At 35.5% G+C, this 24609-nt stretch overlaps 1 protein-coding gene and 1 long non-coding RNA gene across 5 annotated transcripts in view; one reads left to right on the top strand and one right to left on the bottom strand.

Moving 5' to 3' along the window:
* Positions 1-24609, bottom strand: part of LOC143245105 (patj homolog) — a 548212-nt gene that overhangs the window by 17901 nt on the left and 505702 nt on the right. The window lies entirely within an intron of this gene.
* The window catches only part of LOC143245108 (uncharacterized), a 48386-nt gene continuing 30986 nt past the window's right edge, over positions 7210-24609 (top strand). Inside the window, exon 1 of one of the 2 annotated variants that reach the window (XR_013025472.1) lies at positions 7210-7798. This is a non-coding gene — a long non-coding RNA (uncharacterized LOC143245108). Of the gene's footprint in view, positions 7799-18924; positions 19763-24609 lie in introns of those variants that run through there. The other variant, XR_013025471.1, reaches the window with a different exon arrangement.

Raw genomic sequence — 24609 nt, 5'->3', positions numbered from 1 at the left:
TTAAAATTTATATCTTCCACAAAGAAACACTTTCATTAGTTACTGATGATCGAAACTGTGAACTGTTTATTATTGATTGGTATACAAAGATATGCCAGCCTTTACCAAACAGTTTTACGAATAACCTCTCTTATGGTCAGACATATAGAGCGCAAAATGACAACAAATTGTTTATTGCAAAAACAAAATTCAATAATTGTAATAACATCAGTGAACCGTGGTAAAATAATATAGTTGTGCTAGACATAAATAAGAACACGAGGAACGTACTTGAAATCGAAATTGACCAATAATTTCTATCTATGTGATACATATTCATAACATAAATTCTATGACTGGATAATATTCACGCATACTGAAAATATGCAAAGTAATATGTTTTCATTGGTTATTCGGATTTTAATTTTCTAACCACATGTGGCCTAGGCATGCTTAGTTGGTTAGGGCGACTGATTCCCCGTCACACCAAACATACTCGCCCTTTCAGCCGTGGGGGCGTTATAATGTAACAGTCAATCCCACTATTCGTTGGAAAAAAAACACCCCAAGGGATAGCAGTGAGTGTAGATGGTTAGCTACTATCCCTCTAGTCTTACATTGCTAAATTAGGGACTGCTAGCGCAGATAGTCTTCGTGTTGCATTGCGCGAAATTCAAAATACACAAACGTACCTAAGCCACAACATTCCTTGTGGATGATATAGATACAACGCCTTGTTTGCTTTCCATTAAATACATGAATGAATTAGTCTTGGCACACAATAAGTTCATTAACGTTCAAGCGTAAACATGATATGCTTGATACGCGTATGTTTTATTTCCAAATTTTGCAAAAAGCTGTACACAAGAGACATCTGCACATAGCTGCCAATAATAATTTTGAGCAGATAAACTATAAGGAAATATCTAATTAACAACATCCCACCCTCAGCTTGGGGGTTGAAGATCAAATAGTGGCTCTAACAATCATTTTTAAAGATCATTATTCACGTTTCCAAACTATGCACTACGTTTTTGAGGTAACAATTCGTGGACATTAACCACTAGGTCGTATCCGGTCGTATTATATAGTAGAATGAACATAATATTAAGTATTATTAACGATCAATATTGATGTAGTCCATAGTAATAATAAAAAAAGAAAAGCGCATGGTATTCGTTCAAAGCCAGTATAATGGTTCCCACGCTGCTTGTTCACGTTCCAGTATTTTTATGTTGTGATGTTTTGTTTGAGGTATTGCGCCACAGAGAGTTACCAGTTATTGCACTGTTCTCAATACACAAGATATCACATAGATTTTTAATATTGTTTGCGCCAACGTTCCGTTACTGTGCTACCACATGAGAGGCCCCTTAAATTGCTCATTATTGTCTTTTTCTCTGTGTACGAGGCTGGGATGGAATCTAATGGTTAATTCTTCACACTGTGATTCGAAGGGCCCAGAGTTCGAGACGCGATGATGAAGAATATGTTATGCACTGTGGGAGAATTTCAGAAGCGAGAAGTTGTTGTTATTTTTCGGGTCGAAACGACGGACAAAGCACTTGTGGCGGCTGGTGCTGCTAATTGTACCCTCCCTCTATATAGTGATTCAAAAATAAATACAGCTATATCTGAATTCGAGAGATCTGAAACATGGCCATTCAACCCCAAAGATTAGATTAAAAACAAATGTAGCACTCTATATAAATTAGACTGCAAACGTATTGCCCTCGAGTAGTTCAGTGGCAAATCTGATGGCTTATAGCGCTAAAACGCGGGATTCAATACCCACCATGAGCATAAAACAGATAGATCACCGCGTAGCTTTGTGCTTAATAACAAGTATATTTATGGAAGAAGATAGATTATTTGAAGTTAGAGCACTTTTGATCTAACATATAACATTATATTTAGAGACGTTACTAACTAATGAACAGTAGACCGAAGTATCAAGTTCTATTTAGAATATCCTCAAAACATGGTACACTGAAATCATTAGAACAGATTTTTGTTGGCGTACGTTAAGATGGTGACATCTTCGAGGAAATAATTAATTTAATTTCTTTCTTTATTTACTTAAAATGTTCTTCCATGTATTTTACCCTTAATTAAATGAAGTTAGCTAATAAAGAAAAGTGTTATATATAATTTTTACATGCTATCTAATACGAACTTATTCAAGATAAACACCGATTATTGGAAAAGTGCTTAGACTTCGATGCAGGCTTTCATTAGAAAAAACAACAACAGATATTTTCGTACAAAGAAAATAATTTAAAAAAATTAGATTATACCGTCAGAATTATGATTATAACATATTATTCTCTATTTTAACGTCTCGAAGACGACGCATGCACAGTACTGTTATTATTTAGTTGAAGCTTTCGTAAGATCGCAATTCAATACAAGTTTCGGTTTGTTTTGAATTTCACGCAAATCCACACGAGGACTATCTGCGCTAGTCGTCCCTAATTTAGCAGTGTAAGTCATCACCACCCACCACCAACTCTTGGGCTACTCTTTAACTAACGAATAGTGGGATTGACCGTGATATTATAACGCTCCAACGGCTGAAAGGGCGAGCATGTTTGGTGCGACGGGAAGTCAAACCCGCAGATTACGAGTCGAGTAGCTTAACCACCTGGCCATGCCGGGCCCACACACTTCTGTTATGTTAGTTACTCAGCTATTTGCTAACATGCTGAAAACGCGGGTAAAATTAGTTCATATAAAGATTTCGCCATCATTAATATTAAACCTTCAGTTTTGAGATACGGCATTAAAGAAAGTGAACTCACAACAAAAGTTAGCGCAGCTCATAATAACTTAAAAATATCCTAAGACGTAAAGTTAATTTAAGTAGCTTCATTTAACACTCAATCATTTCTTAAGAAAAGAATTAATTATAACTTGTTGTCTTGATCCAACTTGTAATTTTACTACTTCCGTGAGATATCTTATAACCTCATCATGTTTCTGCTTCATCAGCCACCACATGGCTCACATGAAGAGTTTTTCTTAAGTTATACTCACTTAATACTTTGACCCATGACCTTTCAACTTCGGCCTGTGAGATATTTTTTTTGGCAAATGACCGTCTGTTATTTAATCATGTAAAATACTGCGAAAGGACATTAAGAGATGGGTGTTGAAAATCTGGGTGAAATAATATATTTTTCTACGTAAAATATACAGAAAATCCCAGTTGTAATAAGTGTGGGTAACTGCAATACTGACGGAAATATGGTTAATGTTTGTGCTTGTGACTCGTATTTTATTAGGGATTCTCTAACCAAGAAAGTAATGCACCCACGAGAATAACTGATGAAGCCCAGATGGATCACATATACTTCTAGAGTTTAATATACAGTTTTTCAGTAGTGGATACACGTATCTTAGCGATGTTTATCCATTCCATTATACGTGTTTTGACAAAGGAGTTTATTTATCTTAAAAGGCGAAGCACTGACTTTTGAAAATTTGTTAATATTTTAACATATTTCTCCAATTTAAACTTCTGGAGAAAGCGATTGATTATCTGGAATTAAATAGAAATCTACACAATACGCTATTTATGCTTTGTCCACCACCGCTTTCGAAAAGCCATTTTCTAGCAGTGGGAGTCTGCAGACATACCACTGCGTCACTGTGAGGATAGATAAATTAACCTCTCAACTTCCAACTTATCATTTAGGTTAGGGCATTCGACTCGAAATATGCGAATCGCGAGTTCGAATTCCATTATTGAACATGTTTGACCTGTCAGCTGTGAGAGCGTTAAAATGTGACGATCAATCACATTTTTTGTGGGTAGAAGAGTTGGTGGTGGGTGATGTCGAGTAGCTGAGTTCCCTCTAGTATATGAGTTATAAATTAGGACAGCTAGCGCAGATAGCCCTCGAATAGCTTTGCACGAGAGCCCGGCATGGCCAGGTAGGTTAAAGCGTTCGACTTGTAATCTGAGGATCGCGGGTTCGAATCCCCGTCGCACCAAATACACTCGGCCTTTCAGCCGTGGGGGCGTTACTTAGTTACGGTCAATCCCACTATTCATTGGTAAAAGCGTAGTCCAAGAGTTGGCGGTGGGTGGTGGTGACTAGCTGCCTTCCCTCTGACCTTGCACTGCTAAATTAGGGCGCTAGTGCGGATATCCCTCGTGTAGCTATGTACGAAATTAAACAAACGAATGAAAATTATCGTTTAAAAATCATATGAACCATGATTTATAAGTGAGGACACAAAAACTGTCAACAGCATTTTACTAAACCAGAAAAAAAGTAAGAAGTTCTAAAATAAATTTCAAATAGAAAATATTGAGTGAGAAAAGTATTATATTACGTTTTTTTATAGCAGCTTTTCAAAGTTCATTATCACTGTGGAAGTGAAAAGCGAGAACAAAGAAAATGAACATTATTCGTTCAACTCCAGAACTACCCATGCACCAATAGTTCGTTTCACCTCTTCTATACAGAGCTATCCTTCCACAAACCATCTAGGGACTAAACAATGTGTTTGGTCAGAATCGGCGGTAAACTTCACTCCTACTTCAGATAGCCCGATCAATAATGATTCGAACATTTCGCACAAGTGGAGCAGCCAGCAGGACGCTTGCTACACTTGTTTTCACGCTCCTGGCTGAAATGGTTGCGAGTCGTTGAGCGTATACTACACCCTCTGCTAGTTGTTCTGTAATGAACGTTGAGGACATGTTCCTTTCTGCCTTCTCACTTGGCGAAACCATGGTGCTGAACACGGTTGTTATGGAAATTTAACTGATTTAGTTTCACCTGCCTCTCAACTTAAAACCTCTCTGGTGATAAGAGACAAAAACAAAGAGAAAGAAAAACAGTGATATATTCTCGCCTTAACGTCCAGTTTTTTTAAAAAATTGAAACAGCCCGTGAAAGATCACGCAAAAAAACCAAACTAAAACAACAACAACAACAAAAAACCCCAAACAAAAACAAAGCAAAACTGAGTCTTGTATCTCAACTTACGCGTGCTTAAGTGTAAGTTGATGTTTGATAAGCTTTGCATCCTAAGGCAGTGTGAAAGAGTCTAACATCAGTTACACGTCGGAACTGAAAGGATGCTGTAATTGAAACTTGCAGTGAAATGGCATCATTCACTTTAGCAGTAACGTGCTGGTGCACTGGTTCTTCTTCACACCATGTGATAACTATCGTTAATGAAGTGCAGTAACGTGCTGGTGCACTGGTTCTTCTTCACACCATGTGATAACTATCGTTAATGAAGTGCAGTAACGTGCTGGTGCACTGGTTCTTCTTCACACCATGTGATAACTATCGTTAATGAAGTGCAGTAACGTGCTGGTGCACTGGTTCTTCTTCACACCATGTGATAACTATCGTTAATGAAGTGCAGTAACGTGCTGGTGCACTGGTTCTTCTTCATACCATGTGATAACTATCGTTAATGAAGTGCAGTAACGTGCTGGTGCACTGGTTCTTCTTCATACCATGTGATAACTATCGTTAATGAAGTGCAGTAACGTGCTGATGCACTGGTTCTTCTTCACACCATGTGATAACTATCGTTAATGAAGTGCAGTAACGTGTTGGTGCACTGGTTCTTCTTCACACCATGTGATAACTATCGTTAATGAAGTGCAGTAACGTGTTGGTGCACTGGTTCTTCTTCACACCATGTGATAACTATCGTTAATGAAGTGCAGTAACGTGCTGGTGCACTGGTTCTTCTTCACACCATGTGATAACTATCGTTAATGAAGTGCAGTAACGTGCTGGTGCACTGGTTCTTCTTCATACCATGTGATAACTATCGTTAATGAAGTGCAGTAACGTGTTGATGCACTGGTTCTTCTTCACACCATGTGATAACTATCGTTAATGAAGTGCAGTAACGTGCTGGTGCACTGGTTCTTCTTCACACCATGTGATAACTATCGTTAATGAAGTGCAGTAACGTGCTGGTGCACTGGTTCTTCTTCACACCATGTGATAACTATCGTTAATGAAGTGCAGTAACGTGCTGATGCACTGGTTCTTCTTCACACCATGTGATAACTATCGTTAATGAAGTGCAGTAACGTGCTGGTGCACTGGTTCTTCTTCACACCATGTGATAACTATCGTTAATGAAGTGCAGTAACGTGTTGTTGCACTGGTTCTTCTTCACACCATGTGATAACTATCGTTAATGAAGTGCAGTAACGTGCTGGTGCACTGGTTCTTCTTCACACCATGTGATAACTATCGTTAATGAAGTGCAGTAACGTGTTGATGCACTGGTTCTTCTTCACACCATGTGATAACTATCGTTAATGAAGTGCAGTAACGTGCTGGTGCACTGGTTCTTCTTCACACCATGTGATAACTATCGTTAATGAAGTGCAGTAACGTGCTGGTGCACTGGTTCTTCTTCACACCATGTGATAACTATCGTTAATGAAGTGCAGTAACGTGCTGATGCACTGGTTCTTCTTCACACCATGTGATAACTATCGTTAATGAAGTGCAGTAACGTGCTGGTGCACTGGTTCTTCTTCACACCATGTGATAACTATCGTTAATGAAGTGCAGTAACGTGCTGGTGCACTGGTTCTTCTTCACACCATGTGATAACTATCGTTAATGAAGTGCAGTAACGTGTTGTTGCACTGGTTCTTCTTCACACCATGTGATAACTATCGTTAATGAAGTGCAGTAACGTGCTGGTGCACTGGTTCTTCTTCACACCATGTGATAACTATCGTTAATGAAGTGCAGTAACGTGTTGTTGCACTGGTTCTTCTTCACACCATGTGATAACTATCGTTAATGAAGTGGAGTAACGTGCTAGTGCACTGGTTCTTCTTCACACCATGTGATAACTATCGTTAATGAAGTGCAGTAACGTGCTGGTGCACTGGTTCTTCTTTACACCATGTGATAACTATCGTTAATGAAGTGCAGTAACGTGTTGGTGCACTGGTTCTTCTTCACACCATGTGATAACTATCGTTAATGAAGTGCAGTAACGTGTTGGTGCACTGGTTCTTCTTCACACCATGTGATAACTAACGTTAATGAAGTGCAGTAACGTGTTGGTGCACTGGTTCTTCTTCACACCATGTGATAACTATCGTTAATGAAGTACAAACGCATGCCACGTGATATGTAATGTACTTCGCGAGTTTGTTAGTTGAGCAGGCCGACGTTTGTTTTAGGCAGTGCATCATGCGTTGGTGACTATCTTTGGAAAAAAGAAAACAAAGCAAATCAGAAAACGTTCGCATGAAATACGTTTGTGTACAGTGCCCTCTTACGTTCGAGACTGTATACTTCTTTGGATGTCAGTTTTCACAAGCAGAATATAATTATTGTGTGTGTGTTTTTCTTATAGCAAAACCATATTGAGCTATCTGCCGAGCCCACCGAGGGAAATTGAACTCCTGATTTTAGCGTTGTAACTCCGTATACTTACCACTGTACCAGCGGGGGGACAATATAATTAATAATGGATTGTCTTTAAATTCAAGAGATAAAAGAATTCTGAAGATTTGATAAACAGTTGTTCCAACAGTCATTTGATTCAAGTCTAAACAGATGTTTTTTATTTAAAAAAACTATAAAACAAAACAACCGATCGGTGAACTAGGATTTGGTTTTTGAATAATTATTAACAGTCAAATTCCAGTTAAGTATCCTGTCGAACAAGAAAAGTTAAAAACACCAGATTATTTATATAAATATTAGTGGAGTTTACATATACTATGTCATCAAGGAAGACATTTCTTTCTGCAAGAAGGAACTGAAGACATCATCCAACACTATATATAGCAAAAATAATGAAGGTAAGTGGTAATCTTAGTATCTTTATAAGTTTCATATTATCCTTTAAGAGTAGGTAGGACGATACAATCTTACTTTGTTAGGAATAGAAAACTACACCGATATGCCTTAGTAACATTTTCAATTATTTTTGTCATTTACTTCTTCAAGGCTATTCTTGTCCGCCAGTTGTTTTTGAACTGATAAATATGAACTTGGCAGATTATTAGTGTAACGTTCTTCATAAATGGAACACAATACTGCCAGGCATTTCGTTTTATTTTTTTATTTGTTGTTTTTTGAATTTCGCGCAAAGCTACACGAGGGCTATCTGCGCTAGCCGTCCCAAATTTGGCAGTATGAGACACGAGGGAAGACAGCTAGTCATCACAACTCACCGCAAACTTTTGGGCTACTCTTTTACCAACGAATAGTGGGATTGAATGTAACATTATAACGCCCCCATGGCTGAAAGAGCGAGCAGGTTTGGTGCGACCGGGATTCGAACCCGCGACCCTCGGATTACGAGTCGAACGCCTTAACACGCTTGGCCAAAACCGGCCAGACATATTGAACACAGCAGTTTCTGAATACATCTGATTCAACATGCACGTTAAAACAGTCACTTTATGTAATAACCAATCTTGGTTTTCACCGTAGTATTGTGTTGAAGGTCAGAATTTATCTTCTGCTTACGTAAGATTTGTCGAGAATTACTTTAATGCATGGAGAGAATCTACACATGCTCGAGACATGGATTCCTCACGTATCTCTGGTTATGGTCGTAAAGGTTGATTTAAGCAACTATCTGCTTGTTACAGCACTTTCTATTATGCGCGAGAGCTATTGTTCAGAGACGTGATTTCTACGTTAGTGATCGTAACAGATAGTGGCCATTCGCTTGTACAACACTTTGGTCTTATGTCACGAATCACGAACTGCATTATTCTCACCCCTGAAGCTGTTTTGGAGGACTTGTCTAAACCTATCGCTCACGAACGGTGATGGCACGTTTCATCCAAACCGCCTAAATCTCAAAGAAAACAAATGTACTTTAACCTCATTACTTCTTCTGGATGTTCTCTTGCAAATACCTGAGGCTATGTTATTATTTAGCAGGGCGATTCTCATTAGTGCTGGTGAACATAGCAGCGTGTAATTCATAAAAAGGACCCTTTTGGTATGTTACAGATTCAGTTGTTACAACACAACATTTAGAAATTATAAAGCGGTTTTTTTTAATTTAAGAAATAGTACGAATCAAAGTTCACTACTGAGAAACACGCTCTAAACCAAACACTTGGAGCTAATTTCACCATTTGAATTTAGAATAATTGTAGAATTTCTTTTCAGTTTGGTAAGCACGTTTAATTAAGGTAAGTGTGTGTGTGTGTTTTTCTTAAAGCAAAGCCATATCGGGCTATCGGCTGAGTCCACTCGAGGGGAACCGAACCCCTGATTTTAGCGTTGTAAATCCGTAGACTTACCGCTGTACTAGCGGGGGGTCAATTAAGGTGAGGGATGAACTGTTATGCATTTTGCTCAAGTGGTTGATTTATAACATTTGAGTGTTCTTGTCTTAATAAAATAAAGGTTAAAACAGAATAACAAAATAAACATCCTGAGGTCTGTCACTCAATAACAAGTTCTTCAAATCCTAAATCCATTGTAATTAAACGCGTACAATTTCCAATTATTTGAATTTCACTGTCGTATTTTTTTAAATACCACTTTTAATTAACTCTATGTAAAGCAACTTACTGCTAAGCGTGGATGGTATAAAAACGTTTCGTGAAAACTCTATGACAATTAACAACTATTATAGAACATTATAAACCAGAATTGCTAAGTATAAATTATATGTTCACAACGTTGTCTCATCAGCGAGATGGCGCTTTTGTAGCTTAACTACTTTTCTTTACCTACCTTTTCTTTTCGAATGAAAATAAATTAGTTTTAGGATATTTTAATTATATGTGATAAAACTGATAAGCAGTAGCAAAGTTATTCTAGTAATATACCGATTTATTAATATTATTTGTCATAACGGTCTTGAGTTAAACACGCATGGATAATTGCATAAATGAGAATTATAACCTTTTTACATAATAAAATTCCTAAGTTTCTGTGCAACATATTCAATATCATATATCTGAACTTTTTTTTTTAATTTTGCGCAAAGCTACTCGAGGGCTATCTGCACTAGCCGTCCCTAATTTAGCAGTATAAGACTAGAGGGAAGGCAGCTAGTCATCACCACCCACCGCCAACTCTTGGGCTACTCTTTTACCAACGAATAGTGGGATTGACCGTCACATTATAACGCCCCACAGCTGAAAAGGCGGGCATGTTTGGTGCGACAGGGATTCAAACCTGCGACCCTCGGATTACGAGTCGAACGCTTTAACACACATGGCCATGCCGGGCTCTATCTGAACAAAAACACCTGACATTTTCTTTATAAAGAATACCATTTCTTCAAATATGGCTGAACCAAATGTCTCAGTCTAGACGTTCCATGTCATTAATTACTCTGACGTCTTGATTTATGTAAATTATCCGATAACTTGAAAAGTGGTACAATGGCCTCCTCGATTTCCAACTTTCATTCTTATTTAGAATATTCATTACAATCGGAATTCCGTAGTTAAACAAACATCCTATTAAAAATAGAGGACAAAAATAAGGAATCCTATAATCCAAGCGCTTTGAAAACGTGGACCTTTCAGAGATAAACAGTGGTTCGTCTTCGTATAAACTGTTTTCTATCGTATGTAGAATGTGGAAAAGCTCCAACAATTTATTTGGAATACATGTAGCTTCAAAATGTTATCTGTACTAAGAGTTAATCTTGTTCTATAAGAGTGATATTTCAAGTCTTGAGGAATTACCTACTCCATTACCATCATGTCCACTTTAATGGTAACGATTCTACATTCTATTTTAGCAACTTGCTGGAAATCACGACGAGATCAAATTTCTTGACAGGTTATTAACTGTATATGGATGTTGGCTTTTAGGATCACTCAGGGAACTTGGGAGGTGTGCGCTTGATGGAATTGCTGTTAATTCACTTTCTTCGGCCATCTTTCTCGAGATATGGCTCGGAGCTTTTCAACTTTTTTATTTCTAACCTTCTGTAGTTTTAAATGTTAACGATACCAAAAAGTATGTCCAGCTTCCTCGCAACAGCTGAACCTTTAGGATCGAAACTTCGTTCATAACCACAGCGTTAACTCTTTTAGTTGGTGATATGTCTGATTCAGAGCCAGTTGACGTGTTCTGTTGTCCAAGTTTCTTCGCTTACACTAAAAATATTGAAGTATCGCATTTTTTACCCTCTCACTGTTTACGAATCTTGAAATACAAATAATATTTCATCGTTAGAGGCTGTGATATATTCGTTGAGTAACAAGTCTACCTCTGACGGCATGGTTGGAAATTCATCGTGAACCATATAGGTAGGTGCGACAAAGTACTATTGTATTTTTTATATACAAATTGTTCTAATAAAGTGTGATTAAACCCTCCGAAAGTGCCTGAGGTGGGCTTGTTTGTTTGTTTGCTTTGGAATTTCGCACAAAGCTACTCGAGGGCTATCTGTGCTAGCCGTCCCTAATTTAGCAGTGTAAGACTAGAGGGAAGGCAGCTAGTCATCACCACCCCACCGCCAACTCTTGGACTACTCTTTTACCAACGAATAGTGGGATTGACCATCACATTATAACGCCCCCACGGCTGAAAGGGCGAGCATGTTTGGCGCGACGGGGATGCGAACCCGCGACCCTCAGATTACGAGTCGCACGCCTTAACACGCTTGGCTATGCCGGGCCCCTGAGGTGGGCTTTCAGTATAATAAATTATTTTTCAAATGATTCGATAGGTAGTTGTTTAAAGTAGTCAAAAAGAACATTTGGAATTCAACGTTGAAAGATGAAATCAAGTGAACATGTTCTATATCAACATGAAACTTTTATATCCAACATAGTACTTGGAATTGGCATTAAATGACTGGTTCAGGTAGTTATTTTGTTCATTATTAAAGTCCTGATTTGAATGGAACTTTTACGAATCTTCCTACGAACAGTCTAGTTTGTAAAGTTTACTTTCAGAATGATAAAACTAAACACTTCGATCACTTATTTGCCTATTGAGATAGAAACTTAATCGAAAAACCTACTAATGACAGCTCATTAAAATGTATTTTACGTTACATGTAAAGAAAGACCCGAAGTCTTTTGGTTAAATCAGCCTGAAACGCTTTCAGTTATGATGCACCAGAACACAGAATCGGAAATGATTCAACTCATTTATCGCTTTCGGAAACTAAAATCATATTAATCATAGAAGCGCAACTAATGTTTATGTTATTTTAAGACGGAGCGACCAGGAGTGAATTATTTTTTGTATTACAATTTGCTAATTCAGCATTTTTATTTGAATAAGATACAAATGATCTTTCATATCGTCTTATCCTTCGTCATGTTTCATTAAACTTCAATGGTGCTGTAACACAGAAGGAAAGTGATACGTCTGAATAACAATAATATACGAAGTATGACGAAAACACTTCCTTACGATTGTACACTTGATGTTGTAATGTTATTGATTTAACATAACACTTCAGGGAGCCTGACTCAGATAATGTTAGTAAGCAAAAAATAAACAAGAAGATACAATGCCTTTTATATTTCATTATACTGACTAAAAGAGGAAATTGGACTCACACATATGACTCAGGGAAATGTTTATTTTTGATTTACAAGTTGTCTTGGAAACATAGTTAAACAACTGTTATAATCGAATACGTGAGTGAAACATTTCCAAAATGTTGCGAGTAACGACGTAACTTTTTTACCAGAATTACTCGCGTCTACTGACGTTCAGCGGTATGTGAGCTAATAACACATCGGGTTTAAATACCAGTGGTGGGAAGATCAAAGTTAGCACATTTTTTTAGTTAAGTGCTCAACAACAAACAAAAATAATAAATCGCCACAAGAAGAGAATAATAGAAAAAAAACATTTCAAATATTATGTAACAGTTGAATTCACAGTAAAAGTGATATTTGTAATTTTTGTAATTTAGCACACAAGATATTATCTTTATTAAATTGCACAAAATATTGAGATGAGAAATAATTTTCCAAGCGTAGGTTAAAACTGAATGAAAAATTGGTGATGCAGATGTGAAATGCAGTCGAGAGCCATGCCAATAGTTTAAACGTATTTTTTTTCTGAACTAATGAGATTCCACGAACAAGTAACGACATATATTTAAAAGAATATTCAGAATTAGAAAGTTTATTATTAATGTAAATTTTCAGCAAAGGTTTATTGTAAAATTTCACAAAATTTGATTGAATAACGTTTGAATGACATAAGGTTTTCCGAAGATCTATGATGCTACTTAGCCAATACGAAAACTATCTTTAATTCGATTTGCTTGGGTCTTTAAAACTGCTACGGATAATCCTGCGACACTAATAAGGCTTCTCTTCACCAAATACCCAAGTAGAACTGTATCGGTTTAGCTTAACCAATGGCAATAGATGGAAAACCGAACAGAAAACGTATACGATGTGGAGCTAACATATAACATGTCAGTAACAGAATTTACAAACATCCGTGTTTAAAAAATAACATATTCACTGATAAGAATTTACAAACAACAGTGTTTAAAAATAACATATTCACTACTAAGAATTTACAAATAATCGTATCTAAAAATTAACATGTTCAGTAATAAGAATTTACAAAAACCATATAATAAAATTAACATGTTCACTCATAAGAATTTTCAAATAACCCTATCTGAAAATTAAGATGTTCACTGCTAAGAATTTACAAATTACCCTATTTAAAAATTAACATTTTCACTCATAAGAATTTTCAAATAATCCTATATAAAAATCAACATGTTCACTAATACGAATTTCCAAATAACCCTATCTGAAAATTAAGATGTTCATTAATAAGAATTTACAAATAACCAAATCTAAAAACTAGCATGTTCACTAATAAGAATTTACAAATAACCCTATCTAAAATCCTCATGTTCAGTAATAAGAATTTACAAATAACCCTATCTAAAAATTAACATGTTCAGTAATAAGAATTTACAAAAACCATATAGTGAAATTAACATGTTCACTCATAAGAATTTTCAAATAACCCTATATAAAAATCAACATGTTCACTAATAAGAATTTACAAATATCCCTATCTGAAAATTAAGATGTTCACTAATAAGAATTTACAAATAACCAAATCTAAAAACTAACATGTATAGTAATAAAAATTTATAAATAACCCTATCTAAAAATTTAAACGTTAACTAATAAGAAGTTACGAATAACTCTATCTAAAATTCTCATGTTCAGTAATAAGAATTTAAAAAAAAACATACATAAAAATTAAGATGTTCACTAATAAGAATTTACAAATAACCCTGTCTAAAAATTAACATGTTCACTAAAGAAAATTTACGAATAACCCAATCTAAAAACGAATATGTTGAGCAATAAGATCTTAGAAATAACGCTATCTAAAATTTAACATGTTCAGTAATAAAAAATTACAACATATAAACAGCCCCGTCTGACAGATATTATGTGTACTAAGATAAATGTATAAACGACCCTATCTAATAGATACTATGTAAATAAAAAGTGTAAGCATAAGCAGCTCTCTCCTAAAAATATCACGTATTCTAGAAAAACGTACAAATAGTCCTGTATAACAAACAGTATGCATACTACGAAAATTACAAACAATCTTGTTTAACAAATACTATGTGTGTTAAAAAAATACGTATACACGTTTCTTTCCAACTAATAGAACATTAGTAGCAAAAACTTGCGATCCTTACAGGAAATTGTATTATAGAGAAATTCTTTGTTTGTTTGTTTTTGAATTTCGCACAAAGCTACACGAGGGCTATCTGTGCTAGACGTCCCTAATTTAGCAGTGTAAGACTAAAGGGAAGGCAGCTAGTCATCACCACCTACCGCCAACTCTTGGGCTACTCTTTTACCAATCAATAGTGGGATTGACCGTCGTATTATAACGCCCCCACGGCTGATAGGGCGAGCATGTTTGGCGCGACCGGGATGCGAACCCGCGACCCTCAGATTACGAGTCGCACGCCTTAACACGCTTGACCATGCCGGGCGTGGAGACATTCTAAACGGCTTTGTTTTATTTGAAGATGTGTATCACTGATTTAAGTAATTTATACAATAATAAAAATTATTATTGATTGTCTTAAGAGGGTCTTTAAAGTGTTAATTCTGTAGCATTAACAGTGTATGAGGAGCAGACAGTTATTTTACAGTGTTTCCAGTAACTGGAAGAAAATCACGGTGATATAGAAATAGAATCCTGAGACTGATTAAACATGTTTGTTACAATTATTATTGTAGTATTATACTTCATGTATTGTAAATACGAAAGCATCTCTTCAATTATGTGAGTTATAACAGCGGTTAACTACAGAATATCCATTATCATTAATTTTTATGTATGTAAGAATTATTTGCTAGGTTCTTTAAAGAGAGGTACATGGAATTACTTTGTCAATGCTTTCTGAACGTTTTGAGCTAAAGTAGGTCATAATGCTAAGAAACAGATACCAGTGCATGATAAAGAAAATTTCTATGGCTTTATCATTTCTCTTGCGAAGAGTTATCTAAAAAAAAAAAGAAAGAGTTCTCTATGTGATCGTTTTCAGATACTTTAACCAGCTTGCCTGCATGGAAAACATTATAATTTACTTGAACGGTGTTTGTGGGCCAGACTGAAACAATTTTAATAGAGTAGTATGCACATGCTCGATGAAACAGTGTGTGTTTACTTCAAGACAAAGAGGGAATCCTCAGTAGCCGCGGCAATTGAAATTATTTTATGTGGGATTCAAGTAAGCTAATCTAAGAAATATTTTTTTCTTTCTTATTAGTTATATTTTTGTGCGCCAGCAATACCAAGAGTGGAGCGCGCCTATACCCGATTCAGTTTTATTACTCCTCAGCCTGCCCTCGAATTGAAATTATTTTAGTCAGGACTAGAATGAATTAATCTCTGAGACCTTGGGCGTGATTAAATATATTAATCGAAAGGGTTCGACCTCCTGAATACAAAATTGTAATTAAATTCATCAAGTTTTATTTGAAAACAAACACAGAAAGTCAGAGATGTTTTGCTAGCCGCTCTACCGCGGTTAAAAACCATCAGAAGTTTAGTGTCATTTCCGATAAGCGCAAACTATTTAAAAAAGATAAATATTATGTTTTATTTTTGCCAATGTTTACGTGTGCCTTATAAGCTGAAAAATAAATTACATTGTATTGCATCATTTAACTAAACGTAACCCAAGCTAGCCGGGACATTCATGGAGCGCTATTTAAAATTATTTATTTTATTCACACTTGTTAGAAGTACATTAATAATTCTGTTGTAGTTGAATTTCACGCAAAGCTACTCGAGGGCTGTCTGTGCTAGCCATCCCTAATTTAGTAACGTAAGACTAGAGGGAAGGCAACTAGTTATCACCACCCACAGCCAACCCTTGAGCTACTCTTTTACCAACGAATAATTGAATTAACCGTACTTTATAACGCCCACACGGCTGAAAGGACAAGCATGTTTGGTGTGACGGAGAATTCGACCCCTCGGATTACGAGTCGAGCGCCTTAATCATCTGGCCATGCTAGAGCCTTTTAAAAATAGATCCAAAACTCGAGTACTTTCTAATAGTTCATGATTCTTCTTCGTGAAGAAGCGTTATAAGTTTTGTGTGTGTAATCTAAAGTAACGTAAGTTTTGTGTGTGTAATCTAAAGTAACGTAAGTTTTGTGTGTAATCCTGTGTGCTGAATTCCTAACCGGAACTAACATTTCTTAACTTTTATATTGCATTACTTCCGGACCTGGAGTATACACGTTTTGCACAATTGTTCAGAAAGTATTTGAATAAATGTAGTAAAACTCGTGTAACATTCAAGGTTGTTACATAGACCGTAAAAGTCATTGAGAGAAAAGGTTTGATAAAATATCCAGTGAAACAGCAATTAGGATCAGAACAAGATTATGCGATTATACATTACATATTAAGCATTTTATTTTTCTATTAATATTATGTTATTTGGGTAGAAGCGTGGTTGTTGTGAAATATTATGTTTTACCCCTTTTATCTGGTATCAGTTCAAGAAAATATAAATATTTGGAAAGTAGGAGCCATTATGTTTGAAAGTTGCTTAGTAAAATTAAATTACACAAATAACGTTTCGTTTGGATGAATTACTCGCGGTGGTCGATATAAACAACACACACAGACAAACTATGTATTTATTTAAAATCGCCACTGCAGTGCTATCGAAACATATTTTTATATCAACTAAGGAAAACGACATTTCAAGCATATAATGATTAGTTGTCTCGCCGGTTAGTTTAGACTCGTGTTCCAAGTCGCCGACACGGGCTGCTTGCTTCAAATTTTTTCAAATAACTATTTGTAATAGTCTTAAAGTTGTAGCCTTATAAACCAACTTACAGTAATTGAAGAACATAAACTTAATAAATATAAATAATACAAGTTAAACTGTTTGAAGTGGAGGAAGGTTAGAAATGAAAACACGTTCTTTGTAAGTAAGAAGTTTATGAAGGAAACGTTAAATTGACAAAGAGTAATAAAAACCTCCTATACAGACACCACACAAGTGTAATAAAAACCTCCTATACTGACACCACACAACTGTAATAAAAACCTCCTATACTGACACCACACAAGTGTAATAAAAACCTCCTATACAGACACCACACAAGTGTAATAAAAACCTCCTATACTGACACCACACAAGTGTAATAAAAACCTCCTATACTGACACCACACAAGTGTAATAAAAACCTCCTATACTGACACCACACAAGAGTAATAAAAACCTCCTATACTGACACCACACAAGTGTAAAAGAGAGCAAATACAAAACGTACTAAAGGAGGTATTTTTATATCAGAAAGTAGTGTAGCAGACATTTCTAACACTAGTATCATTTTATGATGATGAGAAACCCACTTGAAATAAAAAGTGTATTCTTTAGAATATAAAGACGGTTGGCAGGGTATTAAAACTTTAATTAAAATAAAGTACAGAACAACATAGAAAACATCAGCATACTGAATAGGGAAACACAAAAAAAACACGCAAAATTAAAGAAGCACTACTTATACAACTGAAAACACAATCAAACCAATACAGAGAAACACTGTTTTACCAATATTAATCAATAACTTAACATCTAACGCCGCTACAATCTCGTACCCATTCACGCTCTCGTGCATAAGACGTGCCCCCAACAACAGCTAATTGCAAACTCTCTTTGTTAACGTGAAGATGGCCTTGCTCCATACTTTAGTTCAACTAAAGTTCTAAAACCTATATCAAAACTTGATTATATTTTCGTTATGTCTTTAGTCTTATCGGCAATGTGATAAAACAGTTCAGTAAATACATGAATATTTTCCGGTAACTAAGCGGTAAACATGAAGGCTTATAATGTTAATATCTATTGCAAGATCCGTAGACAGGCTCAGCCCAGATAGCCCATTATGCAGCTTTACGCTTAAACCAAAAACAGTTACCGAGTAACCTCGCCTCCCTTTTACCCAGGCATTTTGAATGGAACTGTTACAAACAACTAAAAAACAAAGAAACAAACGCACAGGTGACATTGCCACTTACTCAGATACATCCTGAATAAACAGAGATTGAAAAACTTATAGTTATTTAAATAAGGTATCCTGTGAAATAAACTGAGGTACAACTTCCAAGTGCCCAAGTCGGCTTCACATCATGACATCTACCGCTCCTTTTGTTTGATCAGAACAGCTGACCTAACGAAGGCAGCCGAGCCAGGACTTTTGTGATTGAGTTGTAACGGTTGTCATTAGAGTTGTTATATATACGTAAAAGAGACTTGTTTTAATCGACCAGTATAGTACGATTTAAAGTAGATAAACACATATCTTTAACCAAACTTTATTTCTAAGGTTATACAGCATTAAATGTTTACATTCTGGATGGAAAAGAACAACAGAAACTAAATCTATTTCAACAAACTGATTTAAAGGTGAGGAGATCAGGTTAGCCCCAGCAACAAATAGACATACAACACCACGACCGGAATCAAAATCAATAAAAATAGAAGACTATCAAACCTTCGTCATTTCTCTCCACGTGACACAATACAGATGCGAAGCCTACAAAAAGCAGGATTTACGTTTAACGGATGCGATACACTCTACTTAACAAAAGGCAGAGTTAACACCGAGTTGACAACAAAACATGGCAAGAAATGTAAAGAACTTAAAAAATCATAAAAGTTCTAACGAAAGATATTAAACGATTTTCGGTATTTTGCGACCCATTCTGTATAAGCAGACGGATGGTGAGGAAAATAGACACAGCTTCGCGAGATATAAGACAAATATATGAGTGACTGAAGTTCTGAGAACGTTTCTCGTAATAGTTGCTTTGTAAGATGATTATCTTGATGACACGAAGCACTCATTGTTGTTAGAAATTCAAATGTTTTCTGGTTGGAAAAACTTGATATGAAAACGTCTGGGAGCGGCTGAGCACCAAGTTTAAGATATAAAAACATCTGGAAGCAACTGAGTACTAAGTTTAAGATATATAAAACATCTGGATACAGCTTACTACCAAGTTTAAGATATATAAAACATCTGGAAATAGCTGAGCACCAAGTTTAAGATATAAAAACATCTGGAAATAGCTGAGCACCAAGTTTAAGATATAAAAACATCTGGAATTAGCTGAGCACCAAGTTTAAGATATAAAAACACCCAAGAACAGCTGAGCACCAAGTTTAAGATATAAAAACATTTGGAAACAGCTGAGCACAAGTTTAAGATATAAAAACACCTAGGAACGGCTGAGCACCAAGTTTAAGTGAAGTTTTGTGTTAATCGGTGAGTTTTCGAAATTCGATATTTGTTTATAAATGTAAGCAACACTCCGCGATTGTGGTTTCATAAAAATTACATAAATGCGAAAAAAACAACTTTTTTCTCATTAAAATTTATCTGTTGACAACTTCAAAGGTAACGTTTTGATAAATTAAATTACCATGTTTTTAATTATATTGTATTCACGTATTTCGAATATTGATTTATAAAAATATTAGGTGGAGAAATATCGACTATATAATAAGGAACTACTTTTTTCTCTTTTCATAAACTCCGTCCACAGTGTTACCATAGTGTTTTATGTTTTATTTTACCACTTGGAAAGTATTGCACTATTTATGGAGTGTGTAACGTGATTACGAGAACGAAGGTTGAGATGTTGATCTGTAGATATTGTATTAATTAAGTTTAATTAATTGTAGATATCAAATTAATAAATTATAACTAACAGGGATAACAAATGAATAAAAGGTAAGTAACATTAGATAGCAGACGAATAAGACGTATTTAATTTTAATTGTTTGTTTTGGTTTATGCCAAAGCTAATAAGGCTATGGGACGCCGTATCTAATTCTGATCTGCGCACCAGAAAGAAGGCAAGTTACTAGGAGAATAAATCGCCAACTCTTGGGTTACTCTATTACTAAGAATAGTGAGATCTGTCGCCACATTAGAAGGGCCTAAGGACTGAAATGGCGAGCATATTCGGTGCTAGATTTCGGTTACGCGACCCGCAGATTTCGAATCGAGCGCCCTAATAATCAGGCTTTGGCAGGCCTTGTAGGTAACACGAGTGAAATATAATTAATTAAGAAATCAGATGAATAAAACATAAGTAACTGTAAAGAGGTTTGTTTATAATTAAGCACAAATCTACTCAATGGGCTATCTGTTCTCTCCTCACCACGGGTATCGAAACCCGATTGCCAGTGTTGTAAGTCGATGATATACCACCATGCCATGAGGGGGGGCTGAATGTAGAAGGTGGATAAAATATAATTAATCGTAGATAGGAGATAAATATTTAGGTGGCAGATGGATAACATAAAATTAATTATATATAACAAATTAATAAAATATAATTAGTTTTAGACAGTAGATGAATAAATATAATTAACCGTAGATAGGATATGAATAAAATATAATTAACTGTAAATAGTAGGTCAATAAAATATAATTAATTGCAGATAACAAATTAATAAAACATAATTATCTGTATATAATAGATTAATAAAACGTCTATTAGAGCTTTCTCTACTAACAGAGTGTTTGAGCGTGTGATCAGGACCACGTGTGTTAGTGTTTCAAAGTTCCTAGTTCTTGATTTCTATGTGAGATTCTGCATCATTAGTTTCTGTTTCAAATTTGTGTCCAATTGTAAACGCAATCATTTTACTTTCATAAAATTTATTCGTGCTATAATCTTATATTTCATAACAAAGCCATGTCATATTACTAATATTCTATCTGACGTATTATTTATACAGTTGGAAGAAAAATGCAAACTTTATGAAATGATTTCGATTCTATTTGTTCATACTATTGTTTAAGATGTCATGAAAAATGCACAATATTATCACCCGGTCAACATCTGAAAAACACTCCCCAGTGGCACAGCGGTACTATGTCTGCGGACTTATACAGCTAAAAATCGGGTTTCGATAACCATGGAGGACAGAGTACAATGAGCCTATTTTTTGCAGCTTTGTGATTAATTACAAACAAACAAACGTCTTCTTTTATTTTTTTATTCAAAGAGAAGTTTACTGCAACAACAGACTTCACACATAATTAACGCAACAATTATTAAAACTAAAACAAAACATACTAAAAAAGTGACTTGAGGTATCAAAATCGGAGTTAACCACACTTTAACTGAAAGTTATTTTCCAAATTAATTTAAGTAATAAGCCGCAACATCTCCCAGTGGAGACAAAAACAAAACCATACACTTGTCGAACCTTCAAAAATTAATTTTTCAGCCTATTGCGTCGTGTTATTTGACAACTAATATTAATTATGACACAAGTTAAGGAGAGTTCTTTGTTGAATTTTGCGCAAAACTACATGAGAATTATCCGCGCTAGCCATCCCTAATGTTTGAAGGAGTAGAATAGAATGAAGATGGCTAATCAACACCACCCACCGACAACTAGTAGACTACTCTAAACGAAATTGATTAGATCTGATCTTCACTTTTATAACGCTCTTATGGTACAAAGTGCGGGGCGCGAACCACGAAATCTCAGGTTCACAGTTTAGTACGCTAACTAATAGGCCATGCCCGACCTTAAGTATAGGAAACTGAGCATCTAATTGTGCGCATATAAGGTTGTAAACTTTGCATACGTGACTTACAAACCTTTCAAAACAATTTAGGTGTTGATAGCTATCATAGCCAGAACGTTAGCACAGCAAGGATGGAAGGCTTCTACAAACTACCAAATGAAATCCTGGTAGTTGTCAACTGAATATGTAGAGTATCAAGGATGGTCAGCCGTTACATAAGCACACACTAGTATGTTAAATACTGATACATATGATAACCGAAACTGTGGCACATCAGAGATGGAACATCTTTATAAACTACTATATTAAATCTTGATACATACTACATCTGCAAAATCAGCACAGAAGGGATGGCCAGATCATATATAAATAAAATAACAGAAGTGATGGTCACGTCATATACAATAAATACTAACATGTTAGGTCCTCAGTGGTAGAGCGTTAGAAACTGGGTTTCGATATCCATGCGAGGAGAGGACAGATAGCCCACTGAGTAGCTCCGTATTTAACTTCAAACAAACAACAGATCCTGATATATATCATAACTAAAGTGTAGCGTATCATGGATGGAAAGCACCTCATAAAAATATATTAGTATGTTACATCTTAATAGCTATAATAATCAGAATTGTAGCACAATAAGAACGGGAAGTTCATATATAAACACATACTAAATAACTGGAAATGAGTTTGCATGTAATTCTCATTCCGATATACTTACATACCTACTATTTATATTTGATTCCCAAGCCTTTTCTTATAAATATAAACATTTTATTAAATACGGTACTTTTATTCATGGTTATAACTATTTTATCCATGATTTGAAGTATGCAAAAATGTGTGAACGTTGTTTTCTTAAATATCAGTACTGTGATATGGTGGTATCATTTCAGATATTAACCCAGTGTAGTAAACACCAGTACTGTGATATGTTATTATCACTTCAGATATTAACCCAGTGTAGTAAACACCAGTACTGTGATATGTTGTTATCACTTCAGATATTAGTCCAGTGTAGTAAACACCAGTACTGTGATATGTTGTTATCACTTCAGATAGTAACCCAGTGTAGTAAACACCAGTACTGTGATATGTTGTTTATCACTTCAGATATTAGTCCAGTGTAGTAAACACCAGTACTGTGATATGTTGTTATCACTTCAGATATTAACCCAGTGTAGTAAACACCAGTACTGTGATATGTTGTTATCACTTCAGATATTAATCCAGTGCAGTTAATACTGGTGCTGTGATATGTTGTTATCACTTCAGATATTAATACAATATAGTTAATACCGCTGTTGTGATATGCTGCAACAACCTCATATATTCGCCCAGTAAGAAGCGCTGTTTGATATATCTACATCTATAAAAACATAAGCCCTTACGCTTGAATTTTATGGAAAAATTTGATAAACCATTTGGTGAACAAATTACATTTTTTTCAGACAGTAGGTTCTCAGATTCTCTGTTACGTAAAAAAAATAGCTTAAAAGCATAAGACTGCATACATGTTAAACTTAATTAGTTACGAAACGATTAAGAGAAAATTACATTTATATATGCGTGGATTTTAAAGGAATGAAATACTAATATACTGGTATATAATTTTACAATTTGCATACAAACTTTTTGCTTGTTGTGAGACTATAAACATATTTGAAATACCGCTGATGAATTTCCCTGATTAAGTGTATGTATGTGTGATTAGCGAATAAAGCATGTTCATGCTATTGATCTAACGCAGTATTATATGAATAATTCTACGCTGCTCAGGCAGTGAGAGTACATGTTAAGATCTCCTGTGTTGTAGATATAACACAAACTGTCGTGTTTGAATTCTTAATTAACATAATCACATTATTCTGCAAACCGTTATCAAATGGGAAGTTAAAAACGCGATTAAAAAAGAATATAAATCCAGTTTTATACGAGTGTCTAAGAATAATTTTATTAATTCAGAATGTGGCTTCTGGACGGACAGTCTGTTTGGAAAGGATCAGAATTGGGTAACGTTTCAGCACTTTTAAGTTTACCTATACAATGAGCACCAAAACGTTTCGCACATCCATTTTTTTACAGTTTACACTTTGGATCAATACCTACCGCATATAAAATATATTAAAGGGTATTAATGGTATATATTTCGTTGTAAAGCAAAGAAATGAAGCAAAAAGAAAGTTTTAGACGTTATGTTTCATGTTGATTCGATCTTATTTTTCACTAAAATATCAGTTTGTTTGGGGGAAACTAATAAACAACACACACACATCTTCCGTACAAGATAGTTTACTCGCTTTCAAATGAGCTGTCGTCGAATCCAATTAAAATCATTAAATCATCTCCAGGTATTTAGGTTTGGCAAGGTGGTTAAGGCATTCGACTCGTAATATGAAGGTTGCGGGTTCGAATCCTGTCGCACCAAACATGCTCGTACTTTCAGCCGTGGGGGCGTTATAATGTACGGTCAATCCCACTATTCGTTGGCTTTACTTTTTAGAGTAGCCAAAGAGTTGGCGGTGGGTAGTGATGACTAGCTTCCTTCCCTCTTGTCTTAC

Source organism: Tachypleus tridentatus, chromosome 2 (genome assembly GCF_004210375.1).
Source record: "Tachypleus tridentatus isolate NWPU-2018 chromosome 2, ASM421037v1, whole genome shotgun sequence".
In the NCBI taxonomy this organism is placed as follows: domain Eukaryota; kingdom Metazoa; phylum Arthropoda; class Merostomata; order Xiphosura; family Limulidae; genus Tachypleus; species Tachypleus tridentatus.
This window is presented reverse-complemented; position numbering and strand designations above follow the sequence as displayed.